Source organism: Ochotona princeps, chromosome 12 (assembly GCF_030435755.1).
Source record: "Ochotona princeps isolate mOchPri1 chromosome 12, mOchPri1.hap1, whole genome shotgun sequence".
Lineage (NCBI taxonomy): Eukaryota > Metazoa > Chordata > Mammalia > Lagomorpha > Ochotonidae > Ochotona > Ochotona princeps.
The window spans coordinates 70,932,044-70,947,591 of record NC_080843.1 but is presented as its reverse complement, the minus strand read 5'-3'; the positions used below and the strand labels follow the sequence as shown (position 1 = coordinate 70,947,591).

Genomic DNA, 15,548 nt, shown 5'->3' with positions numbered 1-15,548 from the left:
CACCAAGCCCAGCAACATGCTTCTAAGACATGGATGCAGTTCATTGAATATACTTGATGCCTTAATTTCATCATTAGTGGTATCAGGATGTTTCTGCACAGCTAGTATCTACAAAATGTTATTTGACTGGGATCTGAAACAGGTGAAATAATTTTGTTAGAAATTTCAGAAAGGCCAGGATTCCATGGGTCCTCTATCTGGACTAGGCCAAAAGAAAAAAAGAAAAGCCAAGATTAGGAAATTCTCATGCCTCCAAGAGATTCCAAACAAACCACATTTATTGATTCCTTTTTAATTACCTTAATTAAAATCAATATTAAAAAGTTTACTGAAATATCTAATGCATTTTATTCAGCTGCACTCATACTGTTTCCAGTTTTCCTAAAGGTTCAACTTCTCTTTCTAATGGCTGGCGATTGCCAATGGGCTGCTGAACTATTATCACTGTGGTTGGGTGCAGTATACCCCAAGGCATACTGGGTTTCTCTCATGGCTAACCGCAACTATCTGCTTCTGTACCTAATTATCCTAAGATGCAAACTGATTGATTTGTAATCCACACTACCTGAGTTGGTTGGAAATCCCTAGCTGCTGCATGTTAAAGGGAGCTTACAAACCCCTGACTTTGTCCATGCAGGTGGTGGTTCCTGGAGTATAACAGGAGGTGCTGTCACCATCTTGATAAATAAGGACTCCTCCTAACATCCTACACTTGGCTACCATGCCATCGCTCTCACTCTTCACACCATTACTCCAAATCAGATTCACAAACAAATTGCACTGCATCACTAATAAGGTTTTTAAAACATTGTGCTGGGCCCAGTGTGCTGGCCTAGTGGTTAAAGTCCTCACCTTGAACATGCCGTGATCCCATATGGGCACAGGTTCTAATCCCGGCAGCTCCACTTCCCATCGAGCTCCCTGCTTGTGGCCTGGGAAAGCAGTCAAAGGATGGCCCAAGACCTTGGGACCATGTACCCTGGAAGAAGATCTGGGCTACTGGCTTCAGATTGGCTCAGCACCAGCCACTGCAGTTACTTGGGAGTGAATCATCAGATGGAAGGTCTTCTCTGTCTCTTATCCTCTCTGTATATGTGCCTTTCCAATAAAAACAAATAAAGCTCTAAAAAAATTGTGCGTATTTTGTTGGGGTTGTCCATTAAAATACACATTATGAAAAAAATTTATGTAGGAGGTAACTATATTCCTGGCCCATTCTGCAACATGAACTCTCACTGCCATGAACACTTGTGCAATAAAGACATAGAGACAATCACTGACCCTTCCTCACAAAGTGACTTCCTGAATGAAACAATGCTAATTGTCTCAATACATGTAGCTATTTTTGCTCCAGTAATGAAGGGAAGTGATGCCATCTTAACCCCAACTGCGAAGTTTCCACAAAGTGGAGTAGAGCAATTCTGGAAATTTTCTTCTCCCACTGGACTTGCTTTTTCAAGTGTCACCACCGGTGGAAAAGGATAAGGCAGTGAATTTGAATAGAGTTCAGATTTACAAAGCACAGACAGGAAATTAATACGAAGCAACAATTTTATACAATTTATGGCATAAAATAAGACTCAAACTTCTAAACCAAGCAGAACATAGTAGAGAACAGAAGGCAGACATAAAGAGGAAAAAAAAAGAGCCCAACAGAATGAAAAACAGCCATTGAAGTAAAAAATTCAACAAACAGCATCGAGTTCAAGATACCCCTTTTAATATTTGAATGAAAAAGCAGATGATAGGAATAAACAGATCTCAGAGTTCAGAATTCTGACAGTATATGCAATTAAAGGACAACAAGAGGATGCAAATGAGGAAACTATTAAAGGTCAGCTGAAAGGGGGTGGGGCAAGTTTGGTCTATTAGCTTAATCTCTACCAGAGAAGCAAAGGTCAAATTCTGGAATAGCTGTCTTGAGTCCTGGCTAGCTAATACCCACATTCTCCAAAGGCATATATTGGAAGGCAGCAAACAATGGCTCAAGCGCCAGGATCCATGCCACCTGTGTGAGAGAGACAGATGGAGGTCCGATCTCTTGACTTGGACCAGGCCCTACACTGTATTATAGCAGATATTTGAGAATTAGAACCAATGGATGAGAGATCTGTGTTTGTACAGATATCACTCCATAGCTATACTTCAAATAAAACAGAAATAATTACTATAAGAAAGAGCAGAAAAGGAGGGAGCTGAAAAGGGTAAGGATATATGCAACACAATTTAAACATTCAATACACGCCTACGAAGAGTACCAGAAGGAGAAACTGCAGAAATAAGAAGAGGAAGTACAAAAAGAGATGATGAAAGGGTTTTTCTTCAAATCACCAATCCTAGAACATAGAGTGCATAGCAGAGAACCTAAGAAATTAACATCTGGACAAAACTGAGTGAAATTGCAAAGCAATAAAACAAACAGATAGGAAAGACAGAAGGAAAAAATAAATGATCTATGAAATAATTCAAGGCAGAATTAAAAAATAACCACAGTCAGAAATCTTCAAAATACTGAGACAAAACAACTCAAAGGTTCCATAACCACAAGTACAAGCATTCAAAACTGAGTCAAGGGAAAGGCATGATCATCATTAAAACCAAGCTCTAAAGGAAAAAAAAAAAGGAAAAAAATTCCCATTAATAAATCCCAAGGATGCAAAGAGAATAGACTTCAGTCAGAAAGAAATGCAAAGGGAAGGGTCAGAGAACAGGGGATTCTGAGTGAAGAACGGTGGGTAGGCTGGCTTCCATCAGAGAGCCTGGACAAGCTGTAGTCAGACGCACACACACTGCTGGCTGTCCCCAACTGGAGAACTGAGACGGCAAGAATGGGAACACGAGAACCGAGAGGTGCCCCTCCATCCTGCAGTGACCCCCTTGTGTCTTCCTGACACAGTTCAGCACTATATAATGTCAGCTGGTGATGCAGAAATTTTATAGGATTCAGTTCCAGTATAACAAAAGATGGCAACAAAAAGTGGAATTGGAATTGAGAGACAATAAATAAACTCATAATGTGGCAGTGGATAAAATGACAATGAAAGCTTAAATAGATACATGTGTGACTAAAATAATTCCCAAATTTGTTGAAATAAAAGTGGGTTGGTAATGGAATTCTTGACGGGAGTAGCAAGGAAGAGAGAGAGTTAAATGACTCTAAAGACCTCATATAATTTTAAAATGAACATTTCTGAGAGTTTGATACTAAAATGAAAATGTCGGAGGGCTGCGGGAGAGGACGTCTAGCTCGGATCCCGAACCCAGTCCGCCATGTGCCCATGGCTCATGGCGGGCTGGGCCCGGACATGCCTGGGTGCGGCCTGCTTCCTTCTGGGGTGAGTACGCCGAGGGGGGAGGCCTCCGTGACTGGGCATGTCCGGGACCCACCCACCACCCTCATTGGGTGGTGGGTGAACGGGATTGGGGAGGGGCGCAACCTTGGGCCTGCAGGATTTAACCTCCGGCTGCCAGAGGCGAGCCGAGGGCTGCGGGAGAGGACGTCTAGCTCGGATCCCGAACCCAGTCCGCCATGTGCCCATGGCTCATGGCGGGCTGGGCCCGGACATGCCTGGGTGCAGCCTGCTTCCTTCTGGGGTGAGTACGCCGAGGGGGGAGGCCTCCGTGATTGGGCATGTCCGGGACCCACCCACCACCCTCATTGGGTGGTGGGTGAACGGGATTGGGGAGGGGCGCAACCTTGGGCCTGCAGGATTTAACCTCCGGCTGCCAGAGGCGAGCCGAGGGCTGCGGGAGAGGAAGTCTAGCTCGGATCCCGAACCCAGTCCGCCATGTGCCCATGGCTCATGGCGGGCTGGGCCCGGACATGCCTGGGTGCGGCCTGCTTCCTTCTGGGGTGAGTACGCCGATGGGGGAGGCCTCCGTGACTGGGCATGTCCGGGACCCACCCACCACCCTCATTGGGTGGTGGGTGAACGGGATTGGGGAGGGGCGCAACCTTGGGCCTGCAGTTTTTAACCTCCGGCTGCCAGAGGCGAGCCGAGGGCTGCGGGAGAGGAAGTCTAGCTCGGATCCCGAACCCAGTCCGCCATGTGCCCATGGCTCATGGCGGGCTGGGCCCGGACATGCCTGGGTGCGGCCTGCTTCCTTCTGGGGTGAGTACGCCGAGGGGGGAGGCCTCCGTGACTGGGCATGTCCGGGACCCACCCACCACCCTCATTGGGTGGTGGGTGAACGGGATTGGGGAGGGGCGCAACCTTGGGCCTGCAGGATTTAACCTCCGGCTGCCAGAGGCGAGCCGAGGGCTGCGGGAGAGGACGTCTAGCTCGGATCCCGAACCCAGCCCGCCATGTGCCCATGGCTCATGGCGGGCTGGGCCCGGACATGCCTGGGTGCGGCCTGCTTCCTTCTGGGGTGAGTACGCCGATGGGGGAGGCCTCCGTGACTGGGCATGTCCGGGACCCACCCACCACCCTCATTGGGTGGTGGGTGAACGGGATTGGGGAGGGGCGCAACCTTGGGCCTGCAGTTTTTAACCTCCGGCTGCCAGAGGCGAGCCGAGGGCTGCGGGAGAGGAAGTCTAGCTCGGATCCCGAACCCAGTCCGCCATGTGCCCATGGCTCATGGCGGGCTGGGCCCGGACATGCCTGGGTGCGGCCTGCTTCCTTCTGGGGTGAGTACGCCGAGGGGGGAGGCCTCCGTGACTGGGCATGTCCGGGACCCACCCACCACCCTCATTGGGTGGTGGGTGAACGGGATTGGGGAGGGGCGCAACCTTGGGCCTGCAGGATTTAACCTCCGGCTGCCAGAGGCGAGCCGAGGGCTGCGGGAGAGGACGTCTAGCTCGGATCCCGAACCCAGCCCGCCATGTGCCCATGGCTCATGGCGGGCTGGGCCCGGACATGCCTGGGTGCGGCCTGCTTCCTTCTGGGGTGAGTACGCCGAGGGGGGAGGCCTCCGTGACTGGGCATGTCCGGGACCCACCCACCACCCTCATTGGGTGGTGGGTGAACGGGATTGGGGAGGGGCGCAACCTTGGGCCTGCAGTTTTTAACCTCCGGCTGCCAGAGGCGAGCCGAGGGCTGCGGGAGAGGAAGTCTAGCTCGGATCCCGAACCCAGTCCGCCATGTGCCCATGGCTCATGGCGGGCTGGGCCCGGACATGCCTGGGTGCGGCCTGCTTCCTTCTGGGGTGAGTACGCCGAGGGGGGAGGCCTCCGTGACTGGGCATGTCCGGGACCCACCCACCACCCTCATTGGGTGGTGGGTGAACGGGATTGGGGAGGGGCGCAACCTTGGGCCTGCAGGATTTAACCTCCGGCTGCCAGAGGCGAGCCGAGGGCTGCGGGAGAGGACGTCTAGCTCGGATCCCGAACCCAGCCCGCCATGTGCCCATGGCTCATGGCGGGCTGGGCCCGGGCGGCCAGTGTGCCATTTGGCGCCAGGCTGTGCCTGCTGGCCGCCCGGCCGGGGAGCTCTGGGGTATTGGACATCTGAATCGCTGCTGAGATAGCTCTAGAGTGACCCCACTGTTTCTGGGATCTGAGTCAATCCTAAAGATTCCCAATGCCAGTAACTCTTCCTTTGAAGAACTTCCAATCCCTTAATAATGCTGAGCTTTGAACACCTATCAAGTAAAAGATAAGCTCCGGCTTGTGTAGCTGGCTGGCACCTAATGGTCCTCGGAGCAACCACGTGCAGGTGCGTGATTTACGGCTAGGAACGGTCCCAATCTGGGATGCCACAGCTGGGATGAGGTTCCCACCAAGGGGTGTATGTGCTGGAATGGGGGCTGCGTTCTATCTAGGAAACAGTTGCAGTCACCCGAGGCACTAGTGTGGGCTGGGATTGGATGCACCAGGCCGGTTCGGATCCCAGCACCATCTGGTGTTATGGAGAAACAGGGTAGATGTGGGACTGACTAGGCTGGGTCTCAATCCCCTTCTGAGCCATGTGTGAGCTGTATGTGGGTATGGACGAGCCATGGCTGGGCTGAAACATCCAACAACAAGAGTCAGAATGGGGTGAAAGCCAGCCAGGAAAAGCCACTGTTCCTGCTAGGACAGGAGGTGAACTGAGTAGGGTTGGCTCAAGAACCCCCTGGCAAGCGCAAAATCTGGCATTGGGAGGGGTTCTGATGGAGGAGCCTGGGCAACTCCTCTGGCAGGACACAGTCCCTGCAGGTAAGTGCAAGAAGCATGATTGGAAACAGCCCAGAATAGGCCATGGAAAGTTTCCCACTGGCATGCATTCGGCATGGGTCAGGAGCAGACCAGGCTGAATCAGTTCATGTCATCCTCTGGCAAATCCGATCACCAGAACAGAGTGTGGAATGGGCCGGGTTTGGTTGCGACAAAACCAGTACACATTATGGAACGCCAGGGCGTGGATGCCTGTACTGGATATGAATGCAGCACCCATCCAGCACACGTGAGATCCAGGAAGGGAGGGGCAGAGCTGGCGGGGGGGTTAAGGGGCTGGTCCCCTCGCTGGACAACCACTCCCACTGGAGAGTGTTGGCTGGGATAGAGACAGACACGACTAAGCAAGGCTACAACACCTGTGCGCTGCATGTGGACAAGATCAGGGCCACAGCATCAGCTGGCAGAAGCTGGCACTGGGGACTAATTCTGTCGAGTCAAATCACAGGACCACCTAAAGAGTGCATAAACCGGGACAGAGAGACCTGGGAGGGAAAAAGTGGGTTCCCCCTTCTTGGGTCACTATTCCCGTGGGAGGGCATGAAAACTAGGACGGGGGCTGGGATGGCTAGATAGAGAGGTAATCAACAATATCTGTGAGGGCTGGATGGTTGAGTTGGTTAGATAAAACCAAGCTTTAATACCCATTGACAAGTACCAGAGCCAAATGGGATGGGGGACAAATTGGTCTTCTGCTACACATACTGGCAAACCAGGGTAGGGGGCGGTCTGGTGGGGGTTATTGTGGGTCGCCCCAACTAGGCTACAGCTCCCACTGGTTGATGTAAGGGCCGAACCAGACTGGACTGCAACACCCATTGGTTCCAGTGCAACTCGGGACTGAAAACAGAACCAACACAGCAATTGCAACCACCAGCTGATCAGGGTGATGGACTGTGCCGGGCCCTGTGCTTGCTAGAACATACAAGAATCTGGTCTGGGAATACCTCAAAGTATCTTTGGAGATCTCCCCACTTGAACTGCTGGACTCAGAATTCTAACCAAGAAAAGACAGAAGACAGAATAGGACAATCATTCATCTCAGCTACATGTTGGCAGCGAAATATGGGACAAATGGAGACTTCATGATGGACCATATCAATCAGTGGACCACCTCATCGAGCGAAACTGGCAGTGACTCATAACTGGAGAACTATTAACTCCACTTGAGCACATATCTCAGAGCATGCCCCACATCCGGGACTTGGGGTGGGCGGGAAACCGGGTGGGGCTTCTCCCTCAATATCCCCTTTTACCTCAGATACATGATGGAAACAATATGGACATAATAGCATTGCCCACCTCCCTATCCCCCTGAACCTTTTTTTTTTTTTTTCTTCTCTTTCTTGATTTTCCTTCAACTATAGTTAACTATGTAAAGAATGTCAACAACAATACAATAAAATGGATTATAAAAAAAAAAAAAAAAAAAAAAAGAAAATGTCTGCCACTCCCAAGATGAATTTTATCAGGGCTGATCATGACAGATGTATATTACTTCTATGTTGCCCGCAGAAAGACTCAATTCCTGATATGGATGTCTTAATTTTGTCAGAATTCAAACACTGTTAAGTCTGTGCTAATCCTCTCTATGTACTTCATGTATTAAAAATTCACATAATCTGAGATATGTTCCATCAGTATTGACCAGCTTAGCAACTTGGATATTTTTGTGCTTTTCTAGTTCCTCACTTAAGCTTCAGCTACATGACCCAGAAGGCTGCACACCTTTGTCTTGGAACACCTACCCCAAGCTTGCATTGTCCCTGCCTCATGATTTTTACCTTCTGATAATGTAGCAAGGACCACAAGTCTTGAAGTTCCTGAGGAGTGCTTGGTGTATACTTAAGACAAAACGTGATGTGATGAGTTATCTCATCCATCTGGCATTGCCAAGTTTTGCTGGGCCTGTTAGAAAAATGAATACCAAGAGGAGAGGAAGTGGATTATCAATGAGCATCTAGAAAACTACATAAGGGAAGACAGAACACACAGATGCAGTACATTCATTTTAAAGCAAGCAACCATTTTGGAAAAAAAAAAAAAAAAGACTTAGTGACTTGCAGAGGCAGAAGAGACACAGGCCAAGAACTCTGAGAAAGCTTCAGCTTTTCAAAGTAGCAACTGCCCTTCCTCTGCTTCCGCCACCATTCCGTCCGCAGACAAGTCTGTGCTTTACCGTACAAGATCACACAATGACTGAGCAAGAAAATAAGTTCACACACAAAAAGTAACTGAAATAATGACTGACCTTCTCAGAAAAGCCCGTGTCATGATATCTGCTACCATTTTGTACTGCCAAAGCATAGCCAGGTACTCCATGGCAGGCCACAACTGAACACTCTGAGTGAGTCGAGGTAAGCAGGCAGTGCCTGGCTGGGTTGGGGAGGACGTTTCACATTGCTTTTTCTCCATAAATTCAAGTGGAAGCCCTTTGGCTTTTAATTCTAAACACTGGACATTCACAAGACTCTTCAACTGATCTGGACAAAAGAAAGAAGAGTTACATTAAAGCATAGCAGGCAGGAGTTCAGGGTCTGTACTTCCAATAACCAGTTACAAGAATGCACATAATCTGAGTTAGCACCATTAGGTTTCTTAACCTGAGCTTTGAGTTTTCCATCTGTTAAACAATGTTACTAATACCGACATGAATCTAGTGCTGGAATTAAATGTTTGACTATAAAGCTTAGCTCAATACAATGACACATATTTAATGAGATTTATACCCCAGAATGAGGAAGAATGTGTTGGCAGCAAGAGCAAATAAATTCTCAAGTGGGCCCGGCAGCGTGACCTAGTAGCGAAAGTCCTTGCCTTGAACACGCCAGGATCCCATATGGGGACCGGTTCTAATCCCGGCAGCTCCACTTCCCATCCAGCTCCCTGCTTGTGGCCTGGGAAAGCAGTTGAGGACAGCCCAAAGCCTTGGGACTCTGCACCCACATGAGAGACCCGGAAGGAAGTTCCAGGCTCCTGGCTTTGAATTGGTGCAGCACTGGCTGTTGTGGTCACTTGGGGAGTGAATCATCAGACGGAAGATCTTCCCCCCTCTCTCTCCTCCTCTCTGTATATCTGCCTTTCCAATAAAATAAATAAATCTTTAAAAAAAAAAAAAAGGGTATCGGGCCCGGCAGCGTGGTCTAGCGGCTAAAGTCCTCGCCTTGAAAGCCCCGGGATCCCATATGGGCGCCGGTTCTAATCCTGGCAGCTCCACTTCCCATCCAGCTCCCTGCTTGTGGCCTGGGAAAGCAGTCAAGCACAGCCCAATGCTTTGGGACACTGCACCCGCGTGGGAGACCCGGAGCAGGTTCCAGGTTCCCGGCATCGGATTGGCACGCACCGGCCGTTGCGGCTCACTTGGGGAGTGAAACATCGGACGGAAGATCTTCCTCTCTGTGTCTCCTCTCTGTATATCTGACTTTGTAATAAAATAAATAAATCTTTAAAAAAAAAAAAAGGTATCAAGTGCTACAGTACATTACCTAGCTTGACATCTTCTAGAGTATTAGCCCAGGCCTGCAAGAGGCTTGCTTTTACTGTCCACTCAGAAGCAACCACTTGGGAGATGATTAATTTCTTCCTGCCATCCACTCTCCCCAAATGTGGGTGTCCGCATCCTGACTGCAAGGGCTTTGTGAAGGACTTTCAATTGCATAAAACAATCCACCAGCAGCTTGTTCTACAACAATAAAACACAGGACAGCTTAGTACAGAGCAGGGGTTTTTCATAGCAGTTTATTTGGCTAAGAAAACATTTAAGATATTTCTTGATGCTTCTAGAAAAATAGTTGTGCCTATTCTTCATGCTCAAGCGATTTTTACAACAATAGTTAAAACTCTGAAAACCAATTAATGCTGTCAGAATGTTTGGGAGGTAGACTTTTTAGAGAAAGGTAAGTAAAGTTGAATGTTAGCTCCTAGGGTCCAGGGAAACCTCAGAGGTCAATTTCCGTTTCACTTACTACATGTTTTCACATGTACCTTAAATTGAACTGGTCATCCCAGGAACTTCTGCAACTTCTTTACACCAGGGAAGCTACCAGTTGGGCTCCTCAAACAACTCTGAATATGTTCTGAGACTGTCTGAAGCTCTCTGTAACACCTTTAATGGAGAAAAGAGACAGGAGAGAAATAAGAGGCAAATAGCAAGAAAAGTCAATTACTTCTCTCATTTCACTTACAGTCATCAATAAACAGAATAAAGCAAAGTACACAAAATGAATCAGTTTCAATTTCAAACCAGCTTGTGTTCAAAATGAACTGTACAATACATTTCAATGTTATCACTCCAAATATGAGGCTTACTTCTCTTCATGATGCAGTAGAAGTTGGGGGATCTGACGGACCAAATGCTTTGAAACCCAGTGCCAATAGAGAGGAAGCAGGGCCAGACCTGGAGCATCCACTTTGACTGTGTCAGCCACCATCCAAAGCCGGTCCCGCCACTGCACAGAGCCTAAGATCTAAAAACACAGTAAATCAAGGCTGCTCATTAACATCTCACATGACCTGGACTTCGACAATTAACCAACACTCAATATGCACAAAAAAGTTTTGTTACAGAAGGATATCTGAAGTAACGTTCAGGTACATGGAGAAAGTGAAGGTCTTATTCCCTTAGTACCTGAAGTACAAAGTTTATTTATAGAAAATGAAACTGCTGGATCATACCCTAAGTATAAAAAGGAGCTGCATTATTCTGTATTCCAAACAGCAGATGTAAAAAAATGTCCTAATTGTTGTATTTATTTGCCAATACCTAATATCAGTGATTTGAATTCTAGCTATTTGACCAAATGGTTTTAATTCCTACTTCCTGGATAACTGAAGATGTTGCCATTTTGCTAATTCTTCCTGGATATCTATGTCTTCATGGAAGATTTTTTCAAATCTCCTGATTAATTTTCAGTTTACATTATCTTACAAGCAGTTTCTTCTTTGCTTTTTTCTTACAGGTATCCATAAAAAATAACAGCAGGTTTAATTTTTCTTACTTTTTCCCACTGCTAAAAACACTAAAAAACCTTTGCCTACCCTTAAGATTACAAAGATTTTCTCCAGGGACAGTATTGTGGCATATCACATGAAACTTCCCCTTGCTGTGCCAGCATCCCATATGGGTGCCAATCTGAGTCCCTGCTATTTCACTTCCATTCTAACTCTTAGCTAACACACAAGGCTGCTCTATCTCTGATCCACCTCCCTGACAATGGCCTGAGAAAGCAGCAGAAGATGGCACAAATACTTGTGCCCCTTTACCTACAAGGGAGATCTACAAGAAGCTCCAGATTCCTGGCTTCAGCTTGGCCCAACTCCAGCTGTTGTAACCACTGGGGGGAGTAAAACTGATTGAAGAACCCCATGTCTCTTCCTGCATGTAATTCTTTCAAAGAAATACATAAATCGTTGTTTCTAATGTTAACAACAATACAATTTATCAAATAATATTGGACAAATGAGACACTGGAGTCAGTCTTGTCCTTGAATCTTTGTACTAAAACAATCTTAAAATAGTAACGGGTGGATGGTTGGTTTAAGAGCTTAAGAGGAAGCTTGGGGACACTTGCATCCCATAGTGTACGCCGCAACTGGAAATGTGGCTGTACTCCTGAGATTGCAGCTGCTTGTAAACATGTACGAAGGGTGGCAGTGGGTGATGATGGTCTGAGTAGCTGGGTTCCTGTCATTCGCGCAGAGCTGTGCTGAGTTCCAGGCTGCTAGCTTCAACCTTCCCCAGCTGTCACATGGTTGGGGAGTGAAACACTGACTGGGAAGGAAGTGTTCTTCTCTTTATCAGTCTTGCAAGTAAGCAAAGTATATAAACAAAAGAAAAACAAGCACATTTCCTACCTCACTGACACAGGCATCAGACACCACCCCTTGGGAGGACTGTACCGACAGCAGGACTAGTGCATCAAAGAGTTTTAAAAAGGCAGCAAGATTGACCACAATCTCATGAGGCAGGCTGTGATAGCTCTCTGGATCTTAAAATAAATAAAATCAAAGGCATGCCATCAGTTAAGATTAATTTCATGACATTTTCAGAATAAATTAAGCCTGGAACTTAACATCATCAACACAAAGGTCAAGTTTCAAAAGTGGAACTAAAAAAGAATGTATGCTTGCTATTACTAAGTTTAAATAATCCAAGCATACCTATAGATACAACATTTATGAAAAATTCAAATTATGAAATGAAAATACATATTTAAGTATTTGAACACAAAAAGAAAATCAAGCGTAAATGCATATGGGTGGTTAGTTAAAAAGATAAAAAGACAATGAAACTAACAGTAGCTTCTATATAAATGAAGTTATGCTTCTATAACTTGGAACTTTGACAAGCAGATATCTTTTTCTTGAAACAAATATAAAAGATGAGAAACTGTTCTTTCCTATAATCAAATGCTTCTGCATGTGCACCAGGCCCAGTAGGGCTAGTTGGGAAGTTCTGGCTTCGCTGTGACTGAGCACCTGTGAGTCTCCCTTCCCTCACTGCTGACATAAGCATCTATCTCACAGGGTGCTGCAAGAGAGGTGGGACACCTGAGATACATTCAGCTGAGGCTCTGCGCCGAGTCCAGGCTTGGGCAGTGGTTGGCAGCCACAACAAGGAAGCTCATATGTTTACAGAAAGGCCAGCAGATCAACAAGAATCCATAAACAGTAGCAGCTGCTGCAGGTCAGCAGCATTATGCCATGCTATGCTTAACTAAAGAACGTAAGCACCAATGTTCTTACCTTTATGGAATTCAAAAGACATTCTCAAAACACTATTTAGCTTTTTAACACCAGCAGAAACTAAGTTGGCTTCAGTAAATATCCGTTTCTCCCGATAAAGATATATGATGGTCCCGGAAGAAGATTTAAAAGCAAGGTTAGTGACTGGCTGGGAACACCTTCAATGATTTCCTTTAGGAGCTGGATCTTGGGGAAGCTGAGAACTTCTACTTCCATCCTGCCATTCCTCCTGCCTCTACGAGGTGCAGACAATGGCTGCTGAAGTGGGAGAAGAGGAAGGACGGAGAGACAAAGCTAAGTCTACACAGGCTTCCAGGCCTCACTCCTTGGCTCTGCCGTGATGTTACAAACTGTCCTGAGAGCTCTTCAAACCAGCCATGACCAAATTCATCTCCGGTGTTGGAAGTTACCTGGGGAGGCGACTAAGGGGAAAGCAAAGCAGCCTCAGGTGAGAGTTTGCACCACACTCCTGGGTTCGCTTCCTGAAAACTCACTGCAATCATTTACATAATTATTAATAGTGTGTCTGCTGATAATGTACTCTATATTCCAATTTTAAAATAATTTTTAAACCTAGTTATACCAACAGCCAATTTTGAAACATCAACTAGCCACTAAAAATGAGGAAGGATCATTCTGACAATTATCTGCATCTACATACGAGTGTAAGGTAGGAATGTCTCCGACAAGTGAGGGTAGAAAATGGCTGAGAAATAACAGATGGTTGAGCAAAGGACATGTGAGAACACAATGAGGGACTTCTCACAGTGGGAGGTTACGGAAGACCACAAGAAAGAATAATCTTTTGATAAAGGATGACTTTAAGATAATAACAATTAGCAAGACTGAAGGCACTCACTTTTAATACCCTTGAGCTTCTTGGTATTTACATACAGTGAACACACACAAGCTGCATTTGACAGTCTTAGGAAAGGTAGAATCTATAAAGCCAACAGGATCCAAAGCAAGCTGTCACCTACTTGTTTGCCTCAGATTCTAAAAGGGTAAACAGCCGCGGTTCCTTCTGTGGGTCAAAGTCCATTGAATTTTTAATGATGTCCAAAGCCTGCATATTCCATCGGGGGTCCAGAGGAACCACAAACTCATCTAGTTTCAAAAAAAAGAAGAACAAGAGAATTTTGGAGCTTACAACTTGTTCCCTGCTAAGCTTCAGCTCAGTGCTTTCATCATTTCATGCTGGCTCAGGGATGGACAGGGAAATGCTATGGGTTTCACCCTAGGATATGAGAAATGCAGGAAGGCACATCTTTTAGTTTCCTTTCCAAATGCAAAATAGCTCCAATCAATGAATTCATTTTTTCACAACCTCAAAACACTTCTGAAAAGAACTTGTGGGTACAATTACTGAACCCACCACCATTGGCCATGAAAAAATTTACATGGCAGAATGAATAACACCTCAGTGTTCACTTTCAATAATAAATGCAACTCAGGGGCCAGCACCATGGCCTCTGGACACTGGTTTGTGTCTTAGCTGCTCCACTTTCAATCCAGCTCTCTATGGATGGCCTGGGAGAGAAGCAGAGGATGGCTCAAGTCCTTGAGTCCTGTACTCCCATGTGGGTACTAAGGGAAGTTTCAGGCTTCTAATCAGCTCAGCTCTGGCCATTGCAGGTAGTTAGGGAGTGAACCAATGGATGGAGGATCTCTGTCTCTGTTTTCTCTCTGTAACTCTGCCTTTCAAATGAAAATAAAGACAAATCTACTAAAAAAAGTTCAAATGTGTTTCTCTTAAAGACAATATCTCTACAACCACTGTGACAGCATCAGCTGTAAAGGCTGCTGTCTCGTGTTCCTTTGGCTCAGACTGGACATGTCCTCTGTAAGGTACACAAGAACCCTGGGAGCATCTAGATGAAGGTGGTTGAACAGGAGGGTTCAGTAGAGCATTCAAGTTTCAAAGCATCCACCATACTGTAGCCTACCAAGGAGGAACTGTGAAGAGAAACATACTTTTAAGCAAAGAACACATATTCTTTTTGTATTTTGGGTTTTTTCCTTTTTTTTTAAAGAACACATATTCTAAAGCTCAATTAACAGACAGCACTATCTAACTGAAAAAGAAAATGCAGTTAGACCTCATGCCTTCCCAAAGAGGACAAGCAGCATCTGCCACTCTGCGTCTATCCTTCTCCTTGTAAAGCCAGGATTGAGTTCTGCAATAGCCCAGCTATCATAGTAGTCTACTCTATTGTTGGGTTTCTTCCCATTCACTTCACTACCTTTAGTATCATTGGTACCTTCAGAGTACAAACAGCAATTAATTTAAAATAATGCATGTATTTTTCCAACAGAAATACTTGTTATCTGCACATTCTGAATAACATCAAAAGAAAATGGAGGGATGAAGGGGTGACAAAAACCTTCGTGAAATGCTCCATTACTCTCATTATTGCTTATTGCTTCATTAAATAACTTTTGCTCTCTTTATTAAGAAAAGAAACTTTTGTTTGCCTAGACAATCTATTTTTTCATTTTTTAGAACTGCTTCATTGGGTCCAGTGCTGTGGCCTAGTAAGTAAAGCCACTGCCTGATACATCAGCATCCCAGATGGGTTCAAGTCCCAGCTGCTCTATTTCCAATTCAGCTCCCTGCTAGTAGCCATGGCAAGCACCAAAAGGTGGC

At 46.2% G+C, this 15,548-nt stretch overlaps 1 pseudogene; it reads right to left on the bottom strand.

The window, feature by feature from the left end:
* Positions 1-2,234: 2,234 nt before the first annotated feature.
* Positions 2,235-15,548, bottom strand: part of LOC131481526 (midasin-like) — a 60,513-nt pseudogene continuing 47,199 nt past the window's right edge.